This window comes from Octodon degus, unplaced genomic scaffold, assembly GCF_000260255.1.
Source record: "Octodon degus isolate 3935 unplaced genomic scaffold, OctDeg1.0 scaffold00138, whole genome shotgun sequence".
NCBI lineage: Eukaryota > Metazoa > Chordata > Mammalia > Rodentia > Octodontidae > Octodon > Octodon degus.
Window position 1 is genome coordinate 3,243,049 of NW_004524714.1, and position 10,317 is coordinate 3,253,365.

The following is a 10,317-nucleotide window of genomic DNA, read 5'->3' on the forward strand; positions in this document are numbered from 1 at the left end:
ACGGTTCAATCCCCCAGCACCACATGCCAGTCAGCCTGCCCCCTGGTGGGCTGAGCTGGCCACACACAAACAAATAAATACATAAAATTAAAAAAAAAAAAAAAAAAGGAAAATTAAATAGTTCAGCAGATTAAAGCACCTGCTTAGCCAGATGCAGGGGACAGGCTCTGATTCCTGGTGTGTTGTGCTGGCCCTGAATCTGGGGCACGCTGAGACAGCAATTAAGACTGGGCATGGTGGTGCCCAACTATAATCCCAGTGTTTAGGAGGCTGAAAATGGGAATCACTACGAGTCTTATCTGTATAGTGAGGCCCTGTACATGCTGTACTAAAAGAAAAAAAAGACAAATTAAGTCATACATTTCAGCTTTTTTTTCCCCCAGTACCTGGGATCAAACTCAGGACCTTGCACTTGCCAGGCAGGTGCTTATACTGCTGAGCTATCTCTCTGGCCCAAAAGTTATCCATTTCAACACAAAGAAAAAATCTGGAGAAAAATTGCCATGTATCTTTTAACGGTACAAACGAATTAAGTCTCTGTAATCAGATTTCTATCCTCAACTGCAGGGGAATCTGGCATCTCTCTATATTCTTCGGTCTCACTAACATGCAGTCTCTTACAGGCTTTCCTTTATATAGCAATATTGAAACTCCCAAGCAGCTGTAACCCATATTAAGAGTTCAGCTGCCATTTCAATTGATTAATTAACACACTATAAACATACAAGGTACAATGGAGGACTTCAAAGTCAAGAAATGTTTCTGTCCTTGGAGAGTTTATAATCTGGTAAGGGAAATTAAAAAAAAACAAACTATGTACAACATTGTTATTCAAGGAAAGCCACATAAATACTGTGAGAAAATTACAAACCCAGGAGCAATGGGGGAAGGGAGAGAGAACCTGGTGTACTCTACAGCAGTGGCGGTGAACCTTTTTGGGCTTTCAATGATACAAATCACCTGCTGCAGCATATATGCCATAGTTGTGCCAACACTGCTTTAGAGTTATAAACTATCAATATAAATTTTGGTGTCTTCAGGATCAGAAGACAACTTGGAAGAAGCATATAATCCTTACCTCTACTCATCTAAAAAATAAAAATATTAGCCCGAGTCCTGGAATTTAAGACACAGTACTACCTACGTGCCATAAACTTCAAGAAATGAAAGATACAATAGAGATGAGAACAGACTAAAGGGACATATTGCTCCTGCACCTCCACTTCCTGCTCTAGGCAATGCTGGCATAGTAGTAGGAATGTCCACAAAATACCAGTTATACCCATTCTTTTGGAAAGCCCAGAACAAGACCCAGGGTGGGTCATGGGACAGACAGTTTCACAACATTCAGAAGTGGGTGGTGTCAAGATAGCAGGAAAAAAGTCTTAATCAGAAGATGGAGCTCAGTTGGCAGGAAAGGCAAAGCCAACATTTGTCAGTTTGGCCACAGACAATAAAGGTTCTTATTCTAGTTCAAGCTCTCAGTGAGTGCCTAAGGCCTACCCTCTTGCCCCAGTCATTCCATCACACAAATCCCTGGTGTCAGTACAGCTCAGCCCCATATCCAGTTTATGAACAGCCTGCAATAACAGCTCTGGGGAGGCTGAGGCAGAGGACTGCCCTGGCCCACAAGGGAGAAAAAAACAAAACCCAACCAACTAAAATTAAATAAAGCCAACGTCAGGTACGCAAATAGATTCTACAATACCAAAAAAAAAAAAAAAAAAAAAGACAAGGGATAGGCAAGTTGAACACATTTGAGAAGGCATTTGTTAAATTGACGTTTTCTATAAACTTCATGAAAACCTGGTCTCTATAAGGCATAAGGAAAATGAGACAAAGATATCAGAATAATATAAAAGAGCTGAATAAATTTAAGACAGGATGAGAAAATTAATACAGAACAGAACTTTAAAAAGGTCATAGAGAACATAAATAAATTCCCCAAAACTGAAATGCACAGGGCACATCTGATTACATGTATTTATACAATGTAGTGAAAGTAGAAATATTAAAAGGAGGGGTAGGGGACAAGGAAATAGGGTAGAAAATCTGCCAATTAATTTCACATAAAACCCTGGCATCAAAACTGGACAACATTTAAAACACACACACACACACACACACACACCCCCAAAACCCTGGACAATATAAGGAAAAACTATACAAGCAAATCTCCTTTATTAACACAGGAAAATTTGAAGTCACATGGCATTCTGGTTTATTTAATCTCCTGTGAGTTTAGTGTATCATGAATATGGTATGATGAAGAAACTACACTAGTTGCATCACAATGAAGTCAAGAAAGCCATTTAACAAGATCTTCCTTGGCTCTCTTATACTTAAGATTAATCCTAGTGACACACAAATCACTACTTGTGCTTCCTTTTACAAATGACAGGAAGTGACAGAGAAATCTGGAAACAGCATTAAATGTGAACATGGGGTACAGCACTGAAAACTTCAGAATGAGATGCTATAGCTCAGGAGTGTTAATCTGTTGATGGAATAAAGGAGGAAGAATTCTTAAGCAGAGGCTAATTATAAGATTTTTAGCAAGTACCATCTATCTGTGAAGTAATGAAAGTAATAGTGAATCTGGAAATAGAGAAGCTGATGGGGCTGACCAAAATGATGAGCAGGAAGATAAAGAAGCCCAAAGGTACAACTGAGAGCATCCAAGAAAGTGAAGAGAGAACCCACAAAAGGGAAAGACTATTTGCAGATGAATGAGTACCTTCTATTCCCGAATATATAAACAATTCTATAATAAAGAGAAAATAATCCAACTGAAAAAAAGATTTGGTATTTATAAATAACAAATAAGCACATGGTATTATTAATCATTAGAGTAATGGAAGTCAAAAGTATAAGAAACTCCTTTCCTATCAGGCTGGTATTATATATAAAATAGCTATTAACAAGTTGCAGTGAGGACATGTGGGGATTAGTACCTGTGTACGTACTGCTGGTAGGCATGTAAAGCAGTACAGATGCTATGGAGAAGGGCTCGCAGTTTCCCAAACAGTGAAACACAGTCACTGTGTAACCAGCAGTACTTCTATGCCTAAGTAATACTCAAGAAAAATAAAAAGATGATGATCTTCATGCAAAATTTGTGCATGAGTGTGAATATTCATAACAGCATTAGTTATAAAAGGCACAAGTGGAAAACCAAGTGTCCACTAGCCACTGACTAGATAAACTATGGTATATCCATACAATGGAGTATTACTGTATTTGGCAAGAAGAATGAATGATATGACAACACAGAAGACCTTGAAAACATTACCTAAATGAAAAAAAGCTAGATAGGAAAGGCTATATTTTGTACGATTCTGCTTACATGAAACATTCAGAACAGAAAAATCTGTAGACAAAGAAAAGTAGTGGTTGACAAAAATTAGGGATAAAGAAAATAGGCAGGGACCCACGAGATGGCTCAGTGGAATAAGCGCTTCCCTGGCAAGCGCAAAGGCCTGAGTTCAATCCCCGGTTCTGCCAAAAAAGAAAAGAAAATAAGAAGCAATGGCAGGCATGATGACACATGCCTATAATCCAGTACTTAAGAGGCTGAGGCAGTAGGATGGCTGTGTGTTTAAGGCCAACCTAGGCTGTACAGTGAGTTCAAGGCCAGTCTGAGCTATATAGCAAGAACTGTGTCAAAAAGGGGTAAGGAGGAATAAATAATAATTGGGTTTCTTCTAGGGGTAGCCAAAAGTTCTCAAATTCAATTGTGGTAATGGGTATAAAAATGTGTGAATATGCTGAAACTTTCTTCTGTCTTCTTCTTTTTTTTTGTGTGTGTGTGATTTTGATTCTGTCTTCTGTTGTTGTCATCCTTTTTTTTTTTTTTTTTTTTTTTTTGTGATTTTGATACTACTGGAGATTGAACTCAAGGCCTCCACAATGAACTACATCTTCATTTTACTTTGAGATATGGTCTCACAAATCACTAATTTGTCAAGGCTGAGCTCCAACTTGTTATCATCCTGCCTTAGTTTCTCTAAGTGCTGGTACTATAGGCTAAAAAAAAAAACCTTAAAATGTATACAAATTCTGTCACGATATAATTATTTTAAAAATTTATTTATTTATTTTTGGTTTTTAAAAAGTCTCACTATGTATTTCAGACTGGCCTTAAACTCATTCTGTAATGCAGACTGGCCTTAAACGCATGCAGCTCTTCCTACCTCAGCCTCCCAAGAGCTGGGATTATAGGTGTGGGCCACCACACCCAGTTATGCGGGTTTTAAAAAGCAGAAGATAGACTACCCACTGAAGAATTTCTCAACCAGAAGACCTCCAAGATAACTTCCAACTCTGGTGAGTTTAACAGTAGCCATTACTTATTACTTAGTTGAGGAAATGAATACCAAGCTTTAAATACCATTTAAACAAGGACTAAACATCCTAAAAGCACAGAAGATAGCACTATAACAAGGAAGCAGGGGCTGGCGAGATGGCTCAGTGGTCTAAAGCACCTACTTGGAACAAGCTTGGCAAAGCACAGGGACCACGGTTCAATCCCCCAGCACCACATGCCAGCCAGCCCCGCCCCCTGGTGGGCTGAGCTGGCCACACACACACACATACACACACACACAATCAATCAATAAATAAATGTTAAAAAAAAAAAAAAAAACAAGGAAGCAGACCCACCAGCTATTTGTCTTGAAGCTTTTAAGAGATTTCTTTAATGAGAACATATGGTAATTTGCATGCATGCTGTATAAAGCAAATTTAAACACAGTAAATGTTGCTTTCATAAATTTAAAGTCTGGCACAAATGTACAAAAATACCAGCATTCCCTGCCTACCAGAATTCTTTACATTAGTCAAATGCTTTACAGTCCACAAAGTACACCATGTAAACTTGGGTCTTGCAACACTTCTGTTATTATCATACTCAGTATAAAGCAAAGTAAAGCGAAGATCAGATTAAAAGACTTGCCCAAAGCTACATATCTTACAAGGGGTATGTCAAAGTATAAATAGAAATGTAACTCCAAATCAAATACTTTTCTAAGAAAAAAATCATTTAGCAGAAAAATATCTCTGAACTGCTCTCTCAGCTAAAGTATGGTAGTGTTTGATTTTAAAATATGCACTATCTCCTCTTAAAAAAAGAATCATCTTGTCTAGAGCCATTAAAAATCTTAACTACATTATGAGTTCTGCTGAAAATGATTAATGTAAATTTTAAGAATTATATTATTAGCATATTTATTGCTTACCTAATGCAAAGTCGTATTCTTGGAATAAACTTCTTTATGCATGGTCATCAAAAAGCAATATGAATGATTGAGAAAAAGGGATCCATTTGTTTTTCGGTTTTGCTTCAAATTAAATCACATTGACTTCTGAAAGGAAAAAATCATGTTGAAAATGTAAAAGATGCTGGTGCTACTGTGTACATGTACCTCCCTAACATAAAAACTATGTACGTGAACAGCAGAAAGAAAACTAACAGCACCTGGTGTTTCTGGTTCTGTATGCTTCATCCTGGAACTTCTTAGTTTTTGTCTATGTAATTTTTTTTTTTTGTTTTTTTTTTGAGACAGGGTCTCACTATGCAGTTCAGCTGTCCTTGAGCTCACTTTCTAGCCCAGGCTGGTCTTGAACTGACCACGATCCTCCTGCCTTGGCCTCCCTAAGTGCTGGGATTACAGGCATGTGCTACCACACCACACCTGGCCTGTCTGTGTATTTTAAAATTCAACTTTTGTTTGTTTGTTTGTTTTAGAGACAGTGTCTCCCTGTGTAGCTCACACTGGTTTCCAACTTGCAGTGATCCTCCTAGCTCAAAATCTTTAAGTGCTAAAATGACAGATCTGTGCCAGCACACCCTGCTTAAATTTAATTTTACTTGTATATCTACTTTTTGTTTTAGGAAAATGAACATGGAGTCACATGTTGCCTATATTCGTCTCCAACTTCTGAGCTCAAGTGATCTTTCAGCGTTAGTCCACTAAGTATGGACTACAGGTATGCACCACTGTGCCCAGCTCTTTGTATTTTTTAAAATAAATTTTCATTCTAGGCCAGCTAGATAGCTCAGCAGACTAAAGCACCTGCTTAGGCAGAGCGCAGTGGCCAGGGTTCAATCTCTGGTGTGCGTGTGGGCCCCGCCCCTGGGGCACACTGAGATGGAGATTGGAGATTGAGATTTGGCTTGGTGGCACACCTGTAATCCCTGCGCTTGGGAGGCTGAAAACTGGAGGATCACTCGGAGTCCGATCTATGTAGTGACACTCTGTCCTAAATTCATAAAAAATAAGTAAATAAATTTTTGTTCTACAATAATTTTAAATTTGTGGAAGAATTAAAAGGATAATTCAGTTCCTGTATGGCCTTCACTCATTTCTTTGAATGTTAACACTTTATGTTATTATAACACATTTATTAAGACACCAACCTGGTCAGTGCCTATGTAATCTTGCAGAATTAAAATATCCTTTGGAGGCCAAAAGTATATCTCAATTTACAGTACAGTCTTATATGAACAAGGAAGGCCCTGGGTTGGATGCCCAACACCAAAATGATTGACTGACTGACTGACTGAATGAATAAATAAATACTCTTTGGAAAGTGCACTTGAGTCCCTGACAACTGTCAATCTGTATTTTCATATATTTTCCTAATTGGACCACTTTAGTGAAAGAGCTTAGTAAATTTAAGATTTTAAAATATCAAGTTACTTTGTGAGTTAAGATTTCAAACTCTTAAATTTTAAGCCAAATTTACTTAGAACTTCAAAGTTTCCATTGATGTAAACTCTTGAGATTTAAAAGAAAAGCTATTGTTCTAGATGCTAAACCTTCACTTATCAGCCACTCTCTGGCCTTTAATAAAGCAAAAGGGATCTTTTTTAACCACACCTTTCATATGTATGAGAATACAAGATGCTAAATAGAGCCTGCAATCCCAGCACTCAGAAAGCTGAAGCTGGAGGATCACCTTGAGTTGGATAGCTTGGGGGGATCCACAGTGGGTTCAAGGTCAGCCTGGAATGCATAGTGTGACCCGGCTCTCAAAACATTTTTCTGATTACCAGGTAATTTTTTTCGGGGGAAATATAGGGTTCCCACTATGCAGTTCAGACTTGTAGTGATTCTCCTGTCTCAGCCTCCCCAGCACTGGGATTCCAGGAGTATACCACATGCCTGGTTTTCCAGGCCATTCCAGGATCTGCACGGCATGTAGGGCTGGGGACTGAACCCAGGACCTTGAGCTTGCCAGGTGGTTGCTTAGACCTCTGAGCCATCTCCCCAGGCAACCAGGTTAAGTTTTAGTAGTAGTCACTACTTAATACAAGGTTGCACCACTCCTGTGAACCTTATCAATGTTTCTGATAGCACAAAGGATATTATGTAGACAGAACTGTGAATTGAAAAATACTCACTAGAGCATAGCTTGGAATATTAAAAAGTTCAATGAGCACTTTACTTTTACTTATTTTTGCTTTTTACACATGCATTAGAATATGCACTGATATATATATATTTGGTACAGGGTCTCACTACACAGCTTGGACTCATAGTGATCCTCTTGCCTCAGCCTCCCCAATGCTGGGGTTACAGGTGTGCACCACCATGCCTGGTTTCAGTGGCTGGCTCGGCAGCATGGCGTGCAGTGCCAGGGATTGAGCCTGGGTCCTTGTATTTGCCAGGCAGGTGCTTAGACCACTGAGCTGTCTTCTCAGCCTGAATATATATATATATATATATATATATATAATAACTCAGTGTTTTCAGTAAGAATAAAATACCAAGTCTAAATGATAAGCATTGTTGCTTACTTAACAGTTTTCTCCTTCTTGTTGATACATACAATAATCAACAGCATCTAAGATTTGATGAAATATGTAGTCACTCAGCTGTTGGATCTTATTAGGAAGATTGATAAGATGGGCATGGTGGTGCATGCCTGTAATTCCAGCACTCAGGAGGCTGAGGCTGAGGCTGAGGCTGGAGAATGACTGCAAGTTTGCGGCCACAAGAGAAGAGGGGCCTACATAGTGAGTTCAAGGCCAACCTGAATTACATAGCAGGACTCTTGTCTCAAAAACCCAAAATAAAGCGTGGTATTTACCTGCCAGGCAAACTGAAGACTTCAATAAGAGAACAAAAACAAAAACAAAGATATTTCCCCCTTAAGGAACAACACATAATTTTTCTACTATGATAATAAAAGGGTTATTTTTCTAACCTTAGAAGTTTTATGTGAAAAGCAAAACCTTTCTTAAGTGTTCTTCTTAAGTAGGTTTTTGAGCTGGTTCCCAAGGTGGAGAAAGGTGAGCCAGGGCAGGAATTTACTGCAAGTACTAATCTTGTGGAAGATTTTCACCAAATTCATTCCATCAAATTCCCTTTTTTAGAAGCTCAGCTATACCAACAAGCATCAATAAACACAGGTTTGATTAAATATTCCAACAGTCTCAATTTAAAATCATATTTAAAAAGAGCTTACTGGGGCTGGTGAGATGGCTCAGTGGTCTAAAGCACCTACTTGGAACAGGCTTAGCAAAGCACAGGGACCGCAGTTCAATCCCCCAGCACCACATGCCAGCCAGCCCCGCCCCCTGGTGGGCTGAGCTGGCCACACACACACACACACACACACACACGCAATAAATAAATAAATAAATTTAAAAAAAAAAAGAGCTTACTGGTTCTGGGATTCTTCAACGAATACCTAATATAAAACCTTCCATTTTTACGTGCTCAATTCAGTGACAATAAGTTAACGATGTTGTCCAACTGTCATCACAATCCATTCCTAGAGCTTTTTCACCATCCTTAAAACTCTGTCTCCAATGAACAATACTCCTATCCTTCCCTAGCTCATAGTAAACTATTCTACTTCCAGTCCCTACAAATCTGTCTGCTCTTGGTACTTTGTTTCTGAGGTCTCAAACATTTATTCCCATGTCTGATGTATTTCTCCAGTATTATTTTGGTAAAGGAGGAAACCCTAATGGTGAGGTTCCTCACAGTTTAAATGAAGACAATGACACAATCTCTGAGCTAAGCATGCAGCTCTTCCAGAAATTCAAGAGCCACAAAGGCCGGTCTCTCGGCCTGACCCTTCTTCAGCCTGTAGACAGCCTGGTTACACAGCTAACTCAAGAGAGGCTCCTGAGAGCCTTGGAGGCCATAAACTGGTAAGTGGATGAAGTCAAGGGATGTGGAGAGCTGTGCAGGCCTGAAACACCACAGGCAAGAAAACTGAAGAATCACCAAGCTGCTTCAGCCATGCGATGGCCCCTAGTCTGCCTGTCAGGCATTCCTGCACCCTTAACTTGGTTAAGTCAGGTGACACCTGTTAGAGTTAAGGCCAGACTGCGGTCACTGAGAATGGCACACGTGCAGGGAGTTATACTGGGTCATGAGTCACCTTTTATGGCTGAGATGTCTTGTCCTGCAAGGACAAGGCAGACTTGTCCTGCCTCGCCTACACAACGCCAGTTAGGAGACACAGCAGCAAGAAAAAAAGTTGGCAGAAAGCGAGAAACAGACCCACAGTCGCACCGCAGCCACCACCATGACCAAAAAACCAGCTGCTATCACATTCAGGCTGAGAGGAAGGACTAAGTGACAAGAGACAGGGTCAAGAGACACAGAAGGCAGAGAAAACTAAATAAACGATAAAGTCCAAAGATGCACCAACAGCTCAAGAGAGGCAAACTGGAGAGAAATACCAGGCTGACCGTGAGTGGGCGGGCGGAGAAACAAAAGGGACAGGTGACAAGTGTGAGAGAGGGCAACAGAGGCTGTGACACACAGAGAGAAACGGGGTATTCAGAGAAGTCCAGGACCTGCCTTTCTCCTGGCCTCGGCTCGCCAGGCCTCCAGTCCGGGCAGCACCCGCCTGGCGCCCCCAAAAGGCCATCTCTAAGCTTGGGGCCGGCCGAGTTCTGCGGTCGCGGGGTGACCTTGGCGAGAGGCTGCGGGGATGCGGGCGGGGTTGGGGGGTCTTCGTGTCGCAGTCGGCTCTCTGGCCGGGCTAGGGATCGCAAGGGTCGAACTCTGGGCACCCAGGCTTAGGGCACCCAGTCCTGAAGCGCCTCGGCGTCCCGGTCGACCCGATAGGCCCGGTGGGGCCAGCGGCCCGCGCGCGGAGGCCTACAGAGACGTCCTTAACCTCCCTCCCGGCTTTTCCTCCTCTCGTCCCTGCCGGCCTCCGTCCGGACCTCGCCGTACCTGAAAAAGGCTCCGAGCTCACATACCCCGCCTGAGGCACCCACTTCGCCGCCGGCGCCAGGCCTCCTCAAACCGTCGCGGCAGCTACCGCTTCACCCTGCGCCGAACGCCC

The 10,317-nt window shown here is 41.2% G+C and overlaps 1 protein-coding gene across 4 annotated transcripts in view; it reads right to left on the reverse strand.

Annotated features, from left to right (window-relative positions):
* Zbtb43 (zinc finger and BTB domain containing 43) overlaps nt 1-10,317 on the reverse strand; it is a 21,746-nt gene extending 11,429 nt beyond the window's left edge. Inside the window, exons 1-2 of one of the 4 annotated variants that reach the window (XM_004641558.3) lie at nt 10,206-10,312; nt 5,238-5,363 (exon numbers count right to left, since the gene is read on the reverse strand). The gene's annotated coding sequence lies outside the window, so the exon portion shown is untranslated. Of the gene's footprint in view, nt 1-5,237; nt 5,364-8,211; nt 8,289-10,205 lie in introns of those variants that run through there. The other 3 variants (XM_023701668.1, XM_023701669.1, XM_023701667.1) reach the window with 3 other exon arrangements.